Genomic DNA, 21193 nt, shown 5'->3' with positions numbered 1-21193 from the left:
AGAGTTGTGGGAAAGGCAAAATGTTCAGGAATGCTCTTGGAGAAGCAGTTTGATCGTGTAGTGACCTGGAAAGGATGTTGCCTTATGTGAATGGTAGTAGAGTAGTACACGAGTGATACTGACATAATGTCTGGTAGCTAATAGATCCAGCTACGTGGTGATCCATTGTACAAACTTCTTGCAATTGATGAGTGGTTTAGTCAAAAGATCAACCTGTCATCTAATGTTCACTTTGGTTTAAAAGAATAGATTGAGAGGGAGATATGTGACACCATACTGCCTCCTCATTAATGTCAATACTAGCTGACTGTTGGTTGTTGATGCTGCTGGGAATAGGCTAAAACTAGAGAAAAGGATTGCAACTCATCCTCAGATCTGGACTGCTTTGTCCATTGTCAGCCTTGCCCTGATGGGTAGCCTTCGAGTCAGGACATGATTTGTTTAAGCCCCAATCCCTCCGAGATCAGAGTGTAAACTTAGGCTGACCATTTCAGGACAATCCTGCAGCAGTGTATCACTGTGCAACAAAGTACTACACTGCGGCCCCGTCTGCTCGCCGGTCATTGTGCAAGAGCCCATGGTACCATTTCCGGCAGTTGAGTTCTCCCTCGTACCCTCTTGTTGCTGCTTGGGGAAGTTTGCTCTGTTCAAATGATGGCTAGCCACATTTCCTACTTCACCGCAGTGAGCACGCTTCAGCAAGTACTTCATTAGCTTCGAGACACTTCCTGGGTTAGTGAAAGGACGGTATTATATAAATAACAAAACCTAAGAAGCATGTGTACATTTTTTAATCTTTGGGTGGTAAGAATCATGATCTTTGCTGCCTTTTGGCGAAGTGCTGGGCTGATTTGTTGCCCTTTTCTTACCCAAGGTATGTAAATCAGGACACAACTAGAATCCAACTCAGGATCTCAAAAGTAACAACAGAAAATGGTCAAAACCCTTTGCATATCAGACAACATCTGTGAAAAGAAACAGTCAATGTTTCAGGTTGATGATTCTTCACCAAGAACAGGATGACGGGTTTTCATTGAATTGAAACATTAACTCTGCTTTCTGGTGTGCAGTGTTCAGGTATTTTATGTTTTTATTTCGGATTCCAGTAAGTACAGTACTTTCTTCTTGTGTTAGGATAACTGACCTGCATTCATTGGGCAATTCATCATCCCACTGACCAATTCTAAGTGGTGCTGGTACAACATTAAAAATGTTATTTGTTGCTTGCCTTGTGAAGTTGACGAAATTTGGTGTCATTGATGTTTTTTTTATAAATTGAAGGGTTATTATTTGGTCCTCCACCCCTTTACCAAGTTAATGTCCATGCAATAATTTACAAATGGGAAATGAAATATATTTTTTGAGGTGCTAGTAGAAAGGACAAGCTCCAATGAAGAAATTCAAATAGACCCTGAAACAGGTCCACCAGTCACAATACATGATTAACCTATGTCCGTTCAATATAATGCAGAAAGGGCAAAAGCTTTGTGATATTATTTGAATGATTGTTGTGTATGATCAGCACAAATCACATTGTTCATTGGATACAAGGGTCATACAATCATAACTCAGTGGACTTTCTCTTCATGAATGGAAGTATCACTGGCAAGGCCAGCATTTATCAACCTAAATGCCTGTGAGAATGTGGTGACGAGCCACCTTGATGAACTATTGCAATCCAGGTGATGGGCAACCCACAGTGCTTTTTAGAGAGTGAGTGCCATGATTTTGACCAAGTAACAGTGAAGGAATGACAGTATAATTCCCCAAATTGAATGTTGTGTTATCTCAGGCAAAATTACAAGTAGTGGTTTTCCCAATCACCTGCTGCCTTTAAGCGGTGGAGGTCACCTGAGGAAGAATCGGCATTGCTGTGCCTTCTTGACTGTCACATTTACATAGGAAGTCCAGGATAGGTTGTCAGTTATCATCTTCACTCTGTCAAACTCAGTTCCATTGACGTCGATAGGGGCATGTTCTCCTCCTTTCTTTCTGATGTTGATGATCAGTTCTTTCATTTTGCCGATGTTGACAGACAGATTGTTTTCCTTGCACCACATCACCAAGCCCTCTATCTCTGTTATGTATTTTGACTCATTGTTGTTAGATATCCATCCCACTGCAGTGGTGTCGCTAGTGAACTTGTAGATGACGTTGGTTCAGAACTTAGCAATACAATTATAGGTACACAGGGAGTACATTAGGGGGCTGAGGGCACATCCTTGAGGGGGGGGGGGGGTTGGCTCCAGTGTTGAATGTTATTGTAGAGCGGTTGCAGTTACCTAACCTCACTGTTACCTATCATAAAATCATCCATGGTGGGGGGGGGGGTTTAAATGGCAAATGGCCTTATACTGTTTGGCTTGGTTATAGTTGACCGAACTATGTGTAAAGTGCTGCTGGAGGGCCTTTCCCCTATTGAGACTGGTGACAGCAATGCCTTCAGGCAGTTAAGTAAGAGCACCTTTCTGTAAGGTTGAAACTAATTCAATTATAATATTTATCATATTGTATTTGGGACAGCTGTAATGTTGGTTGTCAAGTAATGAAATGAATAAATCAGCACATGAAGTGTGTCAAACATGCACAGACACTAGTAACATGTAGTGAAAAAGGAAGTCTTACATTTATTTAATACTTATGATTTCAGGTTGTTCCCTTTATAGCCAAGAAGCTGTTTCACTCACTGTAATGCGGAAAGTCACTGCAAGATCTCACAAATAAATGATAGCCATGTAAACTGTTTGTTAGTTGAGGGATAAATAGTCACCATGTTATGATGATGAATCAGAACCAGGAAGTTTTCACATACATTTTTTAACCATTAATATCAAAATATGTCTTTTGTAAAGATAAGTGCTACAGAAAAAGAAAAATTGCTGATGTAAATTCAGTCACTGGCAAAGTCCAGTGTGAGGCCCATGGAATGTCACAGCTGTACAGAGTTGGGGAAACTTAAACAGGGAGTGATTTAACAAGGAAAGTTAATGATGGGCTGAGCATATCCCTACTCTCAGTAGAAAGTCAGTTCTTGCAGACGTGTTTGTTTTTTTTTCTCTCCAGGAACATACAAAAAAAGCATTGAAAACTGATTGCAACACTAGGCTGTGTGTTGTCGAGACGTTCTAGAGTGCTCTGAGGGCCACAGCTTTGAGAACAGTCAGTTAAACACCCATGCAAAGTAAATAAAACAAAGGAGTAAAACTCTGAATATTACAGCCAGTACAATTGAAAGCAAGACAGAGTAATTTCAGCTTACAAAACCATGAATCTCTCACTCGATTGCCCAATAGCCAATGTCAATGCTACTGTGGTATGCAAGAACAGCTGCAATGTCTTTGCATCTGCTGTTCACTAACAATTCAAATACTGTCCCTCTTTTATCTTTTATCACTTTGTATTCACCTCTCATTTCTACTATTGTGCATATGTGTGTTATGTTACTCTTTCTCCTCACATTTAGTAATTAATGAACTCTCTTAGTCCTTTGTTAATTCAGGTAAGCCTGATTTTAATAGCTTTCTTTAAAATGTAAGTTTTAAAGAGAAGAGTATGCACAAGGGAAGGATTCTTCTTAAATTAACCTTTTCTGCAACTAACCAAATGGGTGGATGAATAATCAAGGAGAGTGAGTTCAACCCTCCTTACCTGGGAGCTTTAATATTTTGAGGTATCCCAGCTGCCACAATAAAAAGACTTGAGGAAGCTTCCCTGAGGTCTGGTTAGAACAGTGAGAAGACTGTAAAGTACTGTGCTGGATTTCTGTGAAAAGTGTCACTGTCCCTGGGAGGACAAATGGTTTTTAAGCTTAAAGTTTTTCCAAGAGATATTTTCAGTGCTGAACTGGAGCCTGTGTTACATTCTGTCCATAGAACAAGTCTTGAACCACAACCTTTAAACATGGAGAATGACCCCAAAGAGCTGTACTAAAAGAAGTGCTGTTGGAAAAGATGTTGATCACCATGTTTCGGACCACTCAAGTTGAATGACCAAACAGCAAATCAGTTTTGTACATGTACTGATCTACCTCAGTTACTGCAGGAGATTTGAAAACTAAAACCATTGTTAGCAATCTTAGCATTTTGTTTTGCTTTTTACATGTGCCTAAATATATACATAATCTTGTCCTGAAGAGGAGTCACTGGACCCTAGATCTTAACTCTGATTTCTCTCCACAGATGCTGCCAGAACTGCTGAGGTTTTCCAGCAGAGATAATGGGAACTGCAGATGCTGGAGATTCCAAGATAATAAAGTGTGAGGCTGGATGAACACAGCAGGCCAAGCAGCATCTCAGGAGCACAAAAGCTGACGTTTCGGGCCTAGACCCTTCATCAGAGAGGGGGATGGGGGGAGGGAACTGGAATAAATAGGGAGAGAGGGGGAGGCGGACCAAAGATGGAGAGTAAAGAAGATAGGTGGAGAGAGTATAGGTGGGGAGGTAGGGAGGGGATAGGTCAGTCCAGGGAAGACGGACAGGTCAAGGAGGTGGTCCAGGGAAGACGGACAGGTCAAGGAGGTACACCTCCTCCCTCACCCCCATCCCAGGCCCCAAGATGACATTCCACATCAAGCAGAGGTTCACCTGCACATCTGCCAATGTGGTATACTGCATCCACTGTACCCGGTGCGGCTTCCTCTACATTGGGGAAACCAAGCGGAGGCTTGGGGACCGCTTTGCAGAACACCTCCGCTCAGTTCGCAAAAAACAACTGCACCTCCCAGTCGCAAACCATTTCCACTCCCCCTCCCATTCTCTTGATGACATGTCCATCATGGGCCTCCTGCACTGCCACAATGATGCCACCCGAAGGTTGCAGGAACAGCAACTCATATTCCGCCTGGGAACCCTGCAGCCATATGGCATCAATGTGGACTTCACCAGTTTCAAAATCTCCCCTTCCCCTACTGCATCCCTCAACCAGCCCAGTTCGTCCCCTCCCCCTACTGCACCACACAACCAGCCCAGCTCTTCCCCCCCACCCACTGCATCCCAAAACCAGTCCACCCTGTCTCTGCCTCCCTAACCGGTTCTTCCTCTCACCCATCCCTTCCTCCCACCCCAAGCCGCACCCCCCGCTACCTACTAACCTCATCCCACCTCCTTGACCTGTCCGTCTTCCCTGGACTGACCTATCCCCTCCCTACCTCCCCACCTACACTCTCTCCACCTATCTTCTTTACTCTCCATCTTCGGTCCGCCTCCCCCTCTCTCCCTATTTATTCCAGTTCCCTCCCCCCATCCCCCTCTCTGATGAAGGGTCTAGGCCCGAAACGTCAGCTTTTGTGCTCCTGAGATGCTGCTTGGCCTGCTGTGTTCATCCAGCCTCACATTTTATTATCGAGGTTTTCCAGCAGTTTGTTTTGTTTCAGATTTCCAGCATCTGCACTTAACTCAATTTTTTTCATATACCTAATTTGGCTGGCAGCTATTATCTATAAATCCTTGTGAACAAGCTTTCCTAATTTCATGCTACCAGTAATAGATTGTTTTTGCCTTTGGTTTTTTTGAAAAGAAACTGCTGGTGTGACTGTGAACTACAACAGGAAGAAAGGGCTCAGAGACAATGGAAACTGCAGATGCTGGAGAATCCAAGATAACAAAGTGTGAAGCTGGATGAACACAGCAGGCCAAGCAGCATTTCAGGAGCACAAAAGCTCACGTTTCAGGCCTAGACCCTTCATCATCTGATCTCATCACCCAGCTGACCCGTCTGCTGTGTTCATCCAGCTCCACACCTTGTTAGGAAGAAAGGGCTATCGGCCAATTTAAACAAAATCTCAAAACCCCCTCCTCTCAGAATTACTTGACCTTTATGTCTTAAAATCATAGAATCCCACAGTGTAGAAACAGGCCATTCGGCCCATCAGGTCCATGCCGTCCCTCCGAAGAGCATCTCACCCATTTCCCCCCTCTACCCTATCCTTGCATTTCCCATCCTAGACATGATGGGTAACTTAGCACAGCCAATCCACCTAACCTGCACATCTTTGAACTGTGGGAGGAAACCAGAGCACATGGAGGAAACCCACGCAGACATGGGGAGAATGTGAAAGCTCCACACAGAAGTAAACACTTCAGTGTTGGTCCAGGTTGGCACTTTTAATGATTGGAATGATGTTGGTCAAAGCACAAAAGACATAACAACAAAATGGACAAGCAATGGACAATTAATACAGCAGAAAAGCTTGACACAAGGATCGACGCAAATGCTGTGAGTTTTGAGCTTGATTTCAGACCATGCACACACAAGATAAATAATGCCGTGGAGCTAATTCAATATTTCTTCTTCCTCAGTTATTGTCCGCTTTTTGAGAGTTTTTATTCTTTCACAAGCTCTGGGCATCACAAGTTAAGCCATCATTAATTGCTTATCTCTAATTGCCCAGAGGGCAGTAAGTACGCAATCACATTGCTGTGGGTTTGGAGTCACATGTGTAGCAAGATCAGGTATGGACAATAGAAATGTCACAGTATCTCATACTTTTGAGCTGGTGCTTACAAATTACATAGCAGTCATAAACTTTAGATCTTCAAACGGGTTATTTAAGTATTGAGAGAGTTACTTGAGAACCCGTTACTTGAATTTTCACATAACATTTTCATTCTCATGTGAAAGAGAGGGGATAGGTATTGTATGCGCGTCTCTGAAAGACCAGGCCTCATTTAACACCCAGAATGGTTGTAATATTAATGTTTGTCTGAATTGTTTCTCCAACTTGTCATCACAAATGTCATCTGCAAGATTTTCTTGAACTATATCTTCCCTTCTATCATCTTTCTGTTTTGCCTGCATGCAACTTTCTACTTTTTCTCCTCCCACTCTACAAATCGCTGGAGTTACTTTGATCATTATCTCTATTTAAAAGAGTTCAAAAAGTCCACCTCTTAAAATTCCAAAAGGCATGAGGCTGATGTTTATAAGTATTATCAAAACTTGCCTTTAAAACTGACTTTGACGTGCTTTATCAGCTCTTAACAATTTGCAATTCCTTTTTGATGTGAAATATTCTGACCTAAGTTTACACCCCTTCATCTCAACCCCTCCGTAATTGGGATCTGGAAAAGCAGGGTGAGACAGAGTTTCTGTCTGTCTCTGCACTCTCTCTCTCTCTGTCTCCGTTGCCTCGATACTGAATTCAGTGCTGAGTATAATTACATGTAAAAGACAGCTTCCTTCACCAAGATTGCCTCAGATTCTGCAGCAACTGAAGATCAATCCACAGAAATTGCTATGAGTAACACAGAGAACAAAGCATTGGGACAAAAAAGTTTTCTTTTTTAGAAAACATCTTTTGAATACTTTTCTTTGCCAGTTGCAAGAACCTTTGGAAATACATGAAAAGGCTGGTTGACTGAGAGTGAGGTATAAGGAGTGCTGTGTGAGTTTGAACATGTTGGATTACCAACCACACGACTGTGGGCTTAGAAGCAGGAAGTCAGGTGATACAACCCCGGCTATCTGCCCAGTGGGAGTTGGCAACCCTGCTTTTGGAATTATGCCAGTCAGACTCTTGCTGCACTGTGGTGGGTCTCTTACTCATCAAGCTTCTCTGTTTGATATTGGAATCTCTGCACAGAAGTGTACAAAGTATGTGAATTGGTTCCTTTTCCTAACAGCATCAAGTTCTGGGATCGTGAATAGAATATTTTAAAAATGTGAGTATTCTGTATTTAACAAATCTATTCCTGGTATTGTGGCAGCAGCGCGAATTCTAGTTGGATTAGTCTTGACGGTTTCATTACATTACCACTTTCCCTTAACTGCTCTGGTCAGTCATACATGGAGGTGGTGACATGATAGTATTGACATCCAATATGGTAAGCCAGTGACTCAGACTAATGCTCTGGGGACATAGGTTCTAGCAGCACCATGGCAGATTGATTCAAATTTCATTATGTAAACTGGAATTAAAAGCAGCTTAATAGCACCCATTGTCGACGTTTGTAAAAACACATGTGGTTTACTAATAGTCTTTAGGGAAGGAAATCTCCATCCTGGAAATTACAATTGATCAGAAACTCAGCTGGACTCACCACATAAATACATTGGCTGCAAGAGAAGGTCAGAAGCTAGGAATACTGAGAGTATCTCACCTCCTAACTCCTCAAGCCTGTTCACCACTTACAAGGCACAAGTCAGGAGTGTAATGGTATAGTCCCCACTTGCCTGGATGACTCCAACAACACTCAAGAAGCTTGACACCATCCAAGACAAAACAGCCGACTTGATTGGCACCACATCCACAAGGATTCACTCCCTCAACTACAGACATTCAGTGGCAGCAGCTTTGTACTATCTACTAGATGCAGTGCAGAAATTCTCCAAAAATCCTTAGCGATCACCTTTGAAATTGATGACCACTTACATCTAGAAGGACATGGGCAACAGATACATGGGAACACCACCACCTGCAAGTTCCCCTGCAAGCCACTTGCCATGTTGCCTCGGAAATTACATATCACTTCACTGTCACGGGGTCAAAATCTTAGAATTCCGTCCCCAACAGCATTGTTGGTCAATCTACAGCATGTGAGCTGCAGTAGTTCAAGAAAACAGCTCATCACCACTGTCTGAAGGACAGCCGGGAACGGGCAATAAATTCAGGCCACCAGTGACACCCATGTCTCATGGGAGAATTTTAAAAAGCCTTACCTCATCAGGCCTACAAGTGACTCCAGAATCACAGCAATGTCATCAACTCTTAACTGCCCTTCAGAACGGCCCTAGCAAACCACTCAGCTCATAAGCTATTAGGGATGGTCAATAATTGCTGGCTCAGCCAGAGATGTCCACATCCCACAAATGAATGAAAAAAATCCCTTTGTCTGCAAAATGTTTGTACTAAATAAATGAAACCATTAAGCTAAAGTGTGAAAAGCAGCATTTTAATACCCCAATGATTTTTCTCTGAGGTTACTTGCAAAAGTGTTTGCAAAATCAATTTTAATGCCGAGAGAGTCCAAGACAATCTTAGAAGCCTGGGTCAATGAAACGATAGAGAGATGGAGACACTATGGAGCATAATCTCAGTTAACTCTGTCCATCATTTACTTCAATGTGCTGAAGAATCAATGTTGTAAATAGAAACCCTCGTGGATGAATTTAGAAACATAGGAAAATTATCTATTGTTGCTGTTTAAAAAAGCAGATTTTAAATTAAAGGATTCAGTTTTCAAAAGACATTTAAGGTGATACAAGCGAGACTGGATTTTCAGACAGCACAACAATAATGGAAAGCATTATTTAAGTTTTGGAAAAAAAAACAATGATTTACAATTGAAGGTAACAGCACAATCAGACCCTTTAATGTATGATCATAAAAACAAAGTGCTGGAGAAACTCAGCAGGTCTGGCAGCCTATGTAGAGACAGAAACAAAGGTAACATTTCCAGTCTGATATGACTCTTCACTATTCTGAAAATAACTTAGAAACTAAAGAAAACTTTTTTGTTGTTCTTCAGATAATTCCATGGGAGACTTGCGTGCATCAGACCTGAAAAAAAGGTTAGTGATGAATCCAGAAAACCCAATGTCAACAACAATGAAAGACCAACTTGGATTACGTGCAGTCCATAAGTCCATAGTAAAGATTGAAACCACAATGTTCTGACTCAAATGTGAGATTGAGACTGCTGAACCAAACTGATGTGCATGGCTGGAAAATAACAGGAAATGAAAGTGACAGAAGCTTCCTGTCCCTCAGCGCTTTGTATCCTTCTCCCTTTCCATCATTGAGCTCTCTGTCAATAGCATGTACAGTTGTTCCAATAAAGTGTAACACAAATTGGCAGAATTCTATTAGGGTCTGAGTGATGTGGGCTATGCAAAATTGTTTGGCAGAATTGGGTGACAATTCAGTGAAATCTATTTTGACACCAGGAACAATTCATGCCATCCTTAATGCTGTTCACAAGTGTATGGTATATTTCTCACTGGGCAGTGGAAAGTTTCCAATTGACAGTGATTTTTGGTCATTAAATGCTTTGTTCATGGCCATCATGCTTCATTAATATTCAGCCTCCCATTTTGCTAATCCCACCAAATGAGCTCCATGTCAGAAAGCTCAGTAAGAAATCAGAGTAAGTACTTGACTGATTCAGCTTACCACTTGCTCAGAACAATCTTCATGTTGGAAACTGGACACTAACTTTTCAGGCATGCTCCATATGAACCAGCCATGTGCACCAGCGGCAACATACTTTGGCATCTGATACGTGCCACCCACTATGAACTAACATGGCACATCTCCAATTCACTTACAGGAGGTTTCTGCACTTTGGTGCTGCACCTGAGGCTGCACTGTGACAGTATTGTTACAACAAGGATGCTGGCAATTAGGAACACACACCCAGCTCGTAGAGTCGTGCAAAGGTGGCCATCTCTAAGCTCTTCATTTGCTGTCATGTTGCACTGTTGCTCTGATGTTACCTAGGTGCTCACAGTATCTCTGCCTTGCATTGCTTTGCCTTTGCACTTTTCCCCTTCAGCACACATTACTGCTGTTTTGCCTTGCAGTTCAACATAGACACAAAGCCTGGAAGCTTGACATGGTTGTCATTAGGCTTCAATCCAATCAAGGTGGATAGCCTACGCTTGGGGGTGTCTGGCACAAAAAGTCCAGGGCAGCCTCCAATTCAAGGCTGTTTGCATGTCAAAACCAAAGTTGCCTCCTTATGAGGGGTGAGAGCTGAATATTGGGCAGCCCAGTACCCATCCTGACTGTTCCCACCTGACTGTGGGCTGTTTCCTCCTGGAATAAGAGAGAGGCAGGACTTATGGGTGATGAAAGTGGGTGGAGTAGCCGTTACAGTTTAGTGCAGGTTCGAAGTATCCTGAGTGAGCACTATGGGTGCACTAAGGGTTAGTGGTGTCAGGGGATGGGTTGGGTGACAGTAATTGAGCAAAGATGTTGCATGTGACAGTGAAAGTAGTGGAGAATGAACCTTGGTAGGAGGTGGATAACAGAAAGATCCATGTCCTTATGCTGTTTCTTACGCAGAGTGACAAAAACACCAAAGGAATCCTTTTGTACCTGTGCGAGCTCCTCATAAGAAATAGGAACAGTATAAGGCCATTTGCCATTTAAACCCCCCCCACCATGGATGATTTTATGATAGGTAACAGTGAGGTTAGGTAACTGCAACCCCTCTACAATAACATTCAACACTGGAGCCAACCCCCCCCCCCCCCATCAAGGATGTGCCCTCAGCCCCCTAATGTACTCCCTGTGTACCTACAATTGTGTTGCTAAGTTCTGAACCAACGTCATCTACAAGTTCACTAGCGACACCACTGCAGTGGGATGGATATCTAACAACAATGAGTCAAAATACATAAGGGAGATAGAGGGCTTGGTGATGTGGTGCAAGGAAAACAATCTGTCTGTCAACATCGGCAAAATGAAAGAACTGATCATCAACATCAGAAAGAAAGGAGGAGAACATGCCCCTATCGACGTCAATGGAACTGAGTTTGACAGAGTGAAGATGATAACTGACAACCTATCCTGGACTTCCTATGTAAGCGTGACAGTCAAGAAGGCACAACAATGCCGATTCTTCCTCAGGTAGCTCAGGAAATTTGGCATGTCCATAGGGTCCCTCACTGCCTTCTACAGATGCACCATAGAAACCATACTGTCCAGGTACACAAGGCATGGTATGGCAACTGCCCTGCCCAGGACTGTAAGAAACTACAGAAGGTGGTGTGCACAGTCCACACCATCATGGAAGCCAACCTTCCAACCATGGACTCCATTTATATGGCTCACTGCTGTGGAAAGGCTGCCAAGATCACCAAAGACCCATCGTACCCTGGTGATGCCCTCCTACAACCTCTTTGGTCAGGGAGAAGATACAGAGGCCTGAACACCTGCACAAGCAGGTTCAGGAACAGCTTCTTCCCAGCCGTTGGCAGACTGTTGAATGGACTTTAACCTCAAATAATGTAATCTGCAATATAACCTGTATGCCTTTAAGTCTTTTTGATCTGTATGTTCTTTGCTTGCTGTGATCTGCTTGTATCACTCAAACAAAGCTTTTCACTGTATTTTGGTACACGTGACAATAAAATCAATCAATGTGGCCTGACTTCCACTTTCTTGCTTGTCGCACATACCCTTGACTCTCTTATCAATCAAAAAATCTATCCTATTCAACCTTGAATAGAAACTGGTTGCACTTGCCAGCCTTTTCCTCTTTATCCTCTAATCTTTTCTATTCAAATAATTGTAACCTTTTGAAAGTCATGACTGAATCTGCCTCCACTCTACTCTCAGATTCATAGCATACACAAGTTTTTCCTCAAGTTGCCCTTGGTTCTTTTGCTACTCACCTTAAATTGGTGTTCTCTGTTTTCTCTCTACTATATTCAGACTCATCATGATTTTGTACGTGCTGTCATAGGGATAGTACTAGGTACATTCTACCATGGCACTCTGGTTGTTTGCATTTATGGAATGTACAATTTAATTGAAGAAAATTTTAACTGTTTGGCCAAGGCTTAGTTTTATTTTGGGGTTTTGCTGTAGGCCATCCTAGAATCACACTGATTGGGGTATGTCCTGAGTGAGGTTGTCTCACTCAAGCCGTGTTCCCCAAGCTCAATTGGATTGGCCAGCGTTTACACTTCTGTTAGAATTCCTTGCAACTCACATGCTCCACTGGCCTCATTTTCTAGCGAGAAAGCCTGTTGTATCGCCTCTTTGACATGCAGCTGAGCTTCAGCTAGCAGGCGTTTTTGTACAGTTACATCATTAATCCCACTAACCAGATAGTTGTCAAACATTTTGTTAGTGGGCGAACCAAATTAAGAGGCTACTGACATCATCGTGACCTAGTCATAAACCCAGTGTGGATTGCCCCCATGAATTACTGAGTAAAAGTGATAATGTCTCAGAATTACAGGAGGCTTGAGGTTGTGATATTACTGAACTATGTCGGTCAATTCTTCAATTTAAATTTTAGTTTTAATATTTGGTGTCTCAGGGAAAGTTAGGCTCATAATGACAGTAAAAGCTGCAGCTCCACAGGCTATCAGTAGAACTACCATTGTTTCTTATCTGCCACAATGTCATTTGGGGTGGCATGGTGGCTCAGTGGTTAACACTGCTGCCTCACAGCTCCAGAGCTGCGGGTTCAATTCCAGCCTCAAGCGACTGTCTGTTTGGAGTTTGCATATTCTCCCTGTGTCTGCATGGGTTTCCATTGGGTGCTCTTGTTTCCTCCCACCAGCCAAAGATGTGCAGGTTAGGTGGATTGGTCATGCTAATTTGCCCATAGTGTCCAAAGATGTGTACATTAGATGGTTTAACCATGGGAAATGCAAGGTTGCAGAGGGGTGATTTGGTGTGGAATTTTTGGGCCAGATGTCTTGTTTCCACACTGTATAAGATTCTATGATTCTATAATGGATGTCCACAATAACAGTTATGCCGTTGTGTATCATCTTTTAAAATACTAAACTTGTTCCAAAGTGCTTCACAGGAACATGGCCAAACAGTTTAGATTGCGAAGATCAAATTATTTATGTGAAGTACAAGTTCCAAATTTCAGGATGATGTCGAAGTAGGAAAGATGGTGGAAGAGAGAGGGAGGTACCCAATATCCAATACTCATTCCTTTTGGAGGACTGCATGAAGTCATTGATGTGGTTTAGACTTTTCAGACCTGTACCTTATTTAGGTACTTTGCAAACAATTTCAAAAGTTAACTTATTGCATGTTTCTGACTTTCTTAAAGAGAGGTGGTGTTAAGGACAAGTCAAAACTGCTGATAATATTGCTCCAGCAAAATTTTTCTGTTTGTTTGCTTTTTTGTTTTGTGCACCTCGTTAAAAGCTGGAATCTCTTTGTCAACAGGATAAAACAGTAGCTGTGCAGAATAAAGGCAACCATGTGACTTCTTCATAATTATCTGCTTCAAGATAATTTTTGAGCACATACTCTTTTCTAATATTACTGGACAGTTTGTTAACTGCATAAGAGTATTTAGAAGGGCTTATTGACACACTGAATGTTAGCTGTGTAGAGCTCCTGGTTTACTTTTACGAGCAATTCAGGGTGTCCATTGAATTACCTTAATTTAGGACTAATTACTTGAAATGTTAAGTACTAGGTAGACTACTTTGAAAATGCATTTATTAACATTTTTAATCAGGCTTGATACAAATGACAAACCATGAAGGAATAGCCCAGCTCCTTTTCTGTCCTATATCACTACCATTAGGAAATGATCACGTCATGTTTTATGTGAACAAAAACATGCTGGGCTAGAGGAACAGAGCAGGCCAAGCAGCATCCGAGGAGCAGGAAAGTTGATGTTTTGGGTCAGGACCCTTCTTCAGAAATGGGGAGGGTGAAGGGAGCTCAGAAATTATACAAAGAGGACGGGTGGGGCTGGGGAAGGCAGGTGGGGTGGTGAAAGGTGAGGACAGGTAGGGAGTGGTGGGAATTGGGTGGGGTGGACAGGTGGGAGAGAAGATGGACAGGTTGTGTCAGGTCAAGGAGAGAGGGTCGGACATGGGATGTGGCTGGGTGTGGGGAGATCTTAAAACTGGTGAATTCCATGTTTAGGGCATCGGGTTGCAGGTTTCCAGGGTGGAATATGAGGTATTGCTCCTCCAGTTTGCATGTGGTGTCATTGTGACACTGGAGAAGGCTCAGGATGGACATGTCACCCAAGGAGGTGGAGGGGGAGTTAAAATGGTTGGCGACTGGAAGGTGTTGTCATTTGTTCTGTGCAGAGCGCAGATGGTCTGCGAAACAGTCTCCAAGTCTATGCTTGATCTCACCGATGTAGAGGTGGCCACATCAGGAGCAGCAGATACAGTAGACCAAGTTGACAGATGTATGGGTGAACCCCTCTCTGATATGAAAGGTTTGCTTTGGGCCTTGAATGGAGGTGAGGGTGGAGGTGTAGGGCAGGTCTAGCACCTCCTGCGGTTGAGGGAAAGTTGCTGGGGTTAGTGGGGAGTGTGGAGTGGACAAGGGAGTTGCAGAGTAAATGGTCCCCATGAAAGGCTGATAGGGTTGGGGAGGGAAATATCTACGAAAGGCACCTTTCCCAACTTGGTCAGTTGTACATGCTGCTCCCAATGTGGCCTCCTCTATATCAGTGAGACCAAGCGTAGACTTGTAGACCGCTTCGTACAGCATCTGCACTCTGTATGTGACAAACGACAACACCTTCTGGTGGCCAACCATTTTAACTCTCCCTCCCACTCCCTGGGTGACATCTCCATCCTGGGCCTCTTTCAGTGCCGCAATGAAACTGGAGGAGCAACACCTTACATGATGCCTTGAGAGCCTAGAGCCCAATGGCCTAAACATGAAATTCACCAGTTTTAAAGTCTCCTCACTCTCAACCTCATCCCAAGACCATACCTCCCTCTCATTCCTGCCTCCTTGACTTGACACAACCTGTCCATCTTCTCTCCCACCTATCCACCCCACCCATCCCACTGATCAATCCCCACCACTCCCTACCTGCAGTCACCTATTACCATCCCACCTACCTTGCCCAACCCGAACCCCAAACCCTGACTCTATTTATTTCTGAGCTTCCTTCTCCTTCCCCATTTCTGAAGAAGGGTCCCGATTCGAAACGTCAACTTTCCTGCTCCTTTGATGGTGCCTGACCAGCCGTGTTCCTCCGGCTCCACACTGTGTTATCTCTGACTTCAGCATCTACAATTCTTGCTATCTCCAACAAAAAAATTGTTCGGCTAATTTGCAACTTCAGAACATTTTTTGTAAACCCTTTTCAAGTTGCAAGTTCTAAAATGGCCCATATACAAGCCTAGTCTTGGGCTAAAAGTTGGAGTACTTACCAGATGTGCAGCATAAATGGGCATGCTGGACTTCAGTCAGATTCTGTGTACTTCAGAGCTACTACCACAACCTTTTTGCACTCTCAGTGTAAACGTTTTATGCCAAATTGTCTTTTTTTTTGATGAAAGATGTTTAAAGTGAAAAGAAAGAATCTATTCCTGAAATTTAACCTGCATATGAACATAATATATGTTTGTGTATTCTTTTCCTGTCTCAATTTTCCCTGTTTTAGCCAAGATATTAACTCCTGTTAAGAGTAACTGTTCTGTTCATAGAATCATATAATTGTTACAGTGTGGAAGCAGGCCATTAGGCCCATCAAGTCCAAATCGACTCTCTGAAGAGCATGCCAAACAGGATCTTTCTTTAATTCATTTTGAGATACCTTGCTGGCATTTATTATCCATCCCTTCTTGCCCTGAACAAGTTATGATGGGCTTGCTTCTTCTATCACTACTATGAAGCAGCTAAACACCTGACAAAGTTACTTCAGAAGTCAGATGTGACTCAACTGTACTGGCTTGAGCCTGCAAACCCAGTGATCAGACCAGCTGTTCCTCCCCAACAAAAAACAGTGAAACCTTTGAATCATGCATGTATAATGTGAGCATCAGTGACCTACTTGAGGTTATCCTGATCCAGTTATTACCAAATTCTATACATAAGTACATTCTTCATAGAATGTACATGGATTGCCAAGAGGAATGGGGATCTTTGCTAATATTTCTCCTCCTAACCCAAGGAACCTCAAACCAATGATGTAGCTGACCAGGAATTCGGCAAGGATCCAGATGTTGAATCTGGGATTTACTGAGGTCTATATGGTTCAACAGGATAACTTTCTGAAGCATCAAAGGAGTTCTTTGGACTATTACATGCAATATACTCAAATTGTGGGAACAGAAAAAAGATGGTGATAATGACTATTCAAACATTTAGAATAGTGGTCAAAATTGTCCTAGATTAGTAGCTGCATGATTTTGTTAAAAGGAAGTAGAGTTAGATTCATATATAAAGAGTCTGACCTGGTGGCTTGATTTTATTTCTTTAATGATGCATAAAAAGTGCCAAGTGGGATAGATTTACCACAATTAGCACTGTATTATCTCAGTTCAATTGAAGATTAACTCTTTAAATAATTAAGAAAAGCAAAACTTCAAAGAAAATGCAAATATTAGTCTGACCAGACCACACGGCTGCTCCCTCATTAGAGAGGGACAACTGGTGGTGATTTAACCTGTGGCCAGCATACCTCAGATGAGGGGAGACAGGTTGAGGAGAGTCCTTCATGGTAACTCAGCAAGTGAGGGGACTGAACCCACACTATTGGCATCACACTGCTAAGCAAGCCACCTGTCCAGCACCAACTCTTGCAAATGGTAATACCTCATTAGTATTCTGAATTTTCTTGATTTAGATCATGAGAATTACTTGCCGTGCACAATCACTGGCCTATAAACATAGATGTGAAGTAACTACAAGCCTTATTTTCTTCTATCCTCTCCTTAAAACATTGGATTACAAATTAGTTCAAATAAGCACGTAACCAATGGCGCACAGATCCTGACTAGAAGGCACAAATCTCACGTGAAATTAATCCTCAGGCCTCATTTCAAAAACTGGTTAAGCTTTTGGTGTCTGTTGATATTTCAAGCCATCTCATGCTATTACCATAGATCAATTTTTGGCTGTGTTTTGCAAGCAGAAACCCACAGGTGAATGCAGGAAATATGCGGTGGGAGGGAATGGGGCGGAGGACATTTGGAGACCAGCAGTAGCAGTCCTGTTCTTTCTGCCTCCATACCAAACCTGTGTAAAAAACAAATTTATGTTTTTGGTAGCAGCTGCTTCTTCTTCCAAGCTGGATCTGAGGAGAACAAATGCAGTGTCTGGTCTGTTCATAGCCGATCCAGAAGAATTCTAAAATGGGCTGTAGCCCCCTCAGTGTTCTGTGTAAAGGACTGATACCAATTTCAGGGAGTTGTTCCCATACACCCAAACAATAGCCAACCCAATGTCAGGACAAGTTTCTAACAATTCTGAAGAATGGTCACAGAACCTGAAATGTTAACTCTGCTTTGTCTCCACAGATGCCATCAGACCTGATGTGTTTTTCTGGCAATTTCAACTTTTGTTTCTGGCACTCATGTTTCAGGATTAATGACTGCTGAACTGACCCTTGTTGCACTGTTTTTAAAACTGTAAAATGGATCACAGGCTCAATTTCTACCAAAGTACAAATGTCTTTTTCTGGCCTATTTACATGGGCATCAGTTGCCTGCTCCGTCATAATGCAAATAATCATTATTAATGTTCGTGCAGGCTATACAAGTACTAGGGCCTTGCAGTCATGTCTGGAATTCTATGATTCCATTCTCTGATTCTGTGACTCGCTCTAGGCTAACATGCACTCATCCAGCACAAGTTATGGATAGTGATCAAGAAAATGAACAAAAACACTGTCTTATCATTCCCTCTTTCTAGCTTGGAGGTGAAAATTTTAAGTTTTATTGGATGGCTCAGTCACTTGCCGAAGGGCTGGCATATCACCCAAGCTGAACCTTGAAAATAATACTTAGCATATCTTCCTCCAAATAATTCCCTGGAGGTGGAGGACCAAATGTTCTGATCAGAAAATGTGGCCAGCTGATCAGAGACTCAGCTGTCATTTTCGTAAATGCATTTGGGAAGGCTACAGAAGGCAGACAACCAACATTAAACGGCCAAGGTGTCAGCTAATTGCTTTTTTAGGATGGGATGGATTTCTGAGGTTGGGGTCAGCGGTGCTGGAAGCAAGGACTGGAAGATGTCTCTCAGTAGCCATCCTCTGCCCTAAATTTAGAGCCTCATTTGCGCACAAATCAGTGTGTTTTGAAGGACCTCTCTACTCAGTCGATACCCTTCCCTGCACTGGTTTACAATTCAGATGGGTAGACTTTTCTTTTGACACACCCCTCTGGATGAATTAATTACCACACAGGTGGAAATGGATTAAGTGGTCTTCATGTGGTCATTAATTGACTACATGGAGGCCTCGGGTGACAATGGAGCAGTTATTTTGAGCTTGGATTTTCCCACACAGAACTTAATTTAGGTGGACGGTGGTAGATTGGTGTTGCCTGGGATACCACCACACTGCCTACACTACCTTCCAGTCTTCAGGCTTGCTGCCCTTTGGGCTGGAAGATTCCATCAAGGTTGCCGATTGTGCCACTTGACCTGCCTGCAAACCCAACTTTGATCAGTTGGTTCAGTGCAGACTTGTGCATGAATCCTCGGGCCTTTTGTACCGTCAATATGCCTCTATCTGTTTTGACTTTAAATTTAATGAGTCATCGGGATTGCTTTAAAAGTGCAAATTTGACTTGAAGAGATTTTCTTAAGGAGATTGTGTGATTAAATGTGGACTTAAAGCATCTTACTTATTGACCCTGAAGATTTTCTGTTATGGTTTGAAGTTATCATCTGTTCCCGTATGGTTTTAAAATGAGTCCGAGCTTTCTGTTTGCTGCAGGTAATCTGGTGTAATCTGAGCTCCCTTCTTAAATTGTCAGAGGTCACACGTAATATGCTGGTCGTTGGCAATTAAGCAATAAAACTGATGAAGTTGCAGTTTTACCCCCTTTTCTTAAGGCTTTTACAGTATTCAAGCTGTGAAGCTTAAAAAAAACAGTTTAGGGACTTGAAAACTTCATGTCACCTCTTGTCTGTTGGAATTAAAAAGTTGTCTCCAGATGTCATCCAGTGACGGTTCAAAACAAAATCCAGTCACACAAGGTAGAATCTAAACTGTGTAAATAACGTTGTAACATATTTCCAGCATGATTCATTCACACAGCCGTGAGATTCCTAGTGGCTGATTCTCCTTGCAACTATTTGTGGCTGCAAATTGGGATGTGCAGTGTGGTGGATGTGATGATAGCAAGATACAATTTCTGGGCCATGCACACAAACTGGAAAAAGAGCAACAAGAATTTGCATTTACATAGCACCTTTAACATATTAAACTGTCTGCTGTATTGGTGTGAGTATCAAGCAAAATTTGACCGAAGCCACATGAGGAAATATAAGGACAGGTAAGTGAAAGCTTAGTCAAATAGTTTTTCAGGAGCATCTTAAATGAGGAGAGAGTGACAGAAAGGTTTAGAGAGGGAAGTCGAGAGCTAAGAGCATAGGAAGTTCAAGGCATAGCAGCCAATGATGGATTGATGTAAAAAGAAAGAGGATGAATAAGAGACACAAACTGGTGGAATATGGAATGCTTGTAAGTATTGACCTGCTGGAGGAGGTTACCAAGTTATGGAAGGGTTTATAAACAATTATTGAAGTATTTAATTTGTAGTCACTTTCTGCGGTGATTTCCTTAATGCTAGGATCTTTTTGAACCATCCTCAGTGGCAATCTGGAAAGAGAAAATGGTAAGTCAGTTTGTGTCATACTTACAACTTGATGTTCATTCTTATACTGTGAATTGGATGACTAACATGATGAGCTGAAGATCTAATTTTAGCTTGCCTGGTGTAATCAAAGACCAACATTACTTACCCACAGGGAAAAACAGGTGAAATTGCACGTGCATAGCACCTTTCATATCATAAAAGCATTTTATAACCAATTAATATTAAACTCCAGTCACTTATGTATTAAATGCATAGATACAGCACAACCCCACAAAAAAGGTGACAGATTATTTGTTTTTATTTTACTGATTTTGGTTGCAGTATAAATGTTTAGAAAATTCTATACCTCTTCTTTCTGTAGTGCTAATTCATCTAAATGACAGCACCTCCCACACTGCATAAGAATATCGGGTTAGCCAAATATTATCCTGCTGTGGCCCTATTTCAAGTCCTGAAAATTGTTGTGACCTCCTCAGTTAGTGAGAACTGAAAGCAGTGGGGATGGCAGGATCTGTGAGAATGAGAACCCATTATAGCAACAGTATGGCTCTTCCAGCTCAGCTGGAGATCCATGCCTGCCCTCAGAACTCTTGATCCCAAGATTTTAGTTGGAATTATGCCCCAGTTTGGAAAGCCCTATCCTATACTTTGGGTTCAAGTGCTTTCAGTGGGACATCAACCTAGAACCTTGAAAATGAGAGTGTTACCACTGAACTGTTTGTTTATCCTATGTTGAGCCCTCATATATGATTTACATACACCTCTGGCTCTAAAATAACCAACCTGTACTGGTAGACAGAAAGATCAGTGATTGGTTAGTGGATTATAACTGTATGGGCATTTAAACTGATATCGCTAGATAGACAGGTGAAAATTGATACTGTACTGTAACTGTTTGACCCTCACATCATTTCTAGGGAAGCACTGCAATTATTTGGGAACCCCGCTAGTAGAATTTATA

At 42.3% G+C, this 21193-nt stretch overlaps 1 long non-coding RNA gene across 4 annotated transcripts in view; it reads right to left on the bottom strand.

Annotated features, from left to right (window-relative positions):
* Nucleotides 1–15564: 15564 nt before the first annotated feature.
* The window catches only part of LOC125460607 (uncharacterized), a 106900-nt gene continuing 101271 nt past the window's right edge, over nt 15565–21193 (bottom strand). For 2 of the 4 annotated variants that reach the window (XR_009446977.1, XR_009446976.1), the window contains one exon: nt 15565–20234. This is a non-coding gene — a long non-coding RNA (uncharacterized LOC125460607). The remainder of the gene's footprint in view (nt 20235–21193) is intronic. The other 2 variants (XR_009446973.1, XR_007249286.2) reach the window with 1 other exon arrangement.

The sequence above is a fragment of the Stegostoma tigrinum genome, chromosome 2, assembly GCF_030684315.1.
Source record: "Stegostoma tigrinum isolate sSteTig4 chromosome 2, sSteTig4.hap1, whole genome shotgun sequence".
NCBI lineage: Eukaryota > Metazoa > Chordata > Chondrichthyes > Orectolobiformes > Stegostomatidae > Stegostoma > Stegostoma tigrinum.
Note: the sequence above shows the minus strand (reverse complement) of the source record. Positions and strands in the feature narration are given on the sequence as shown.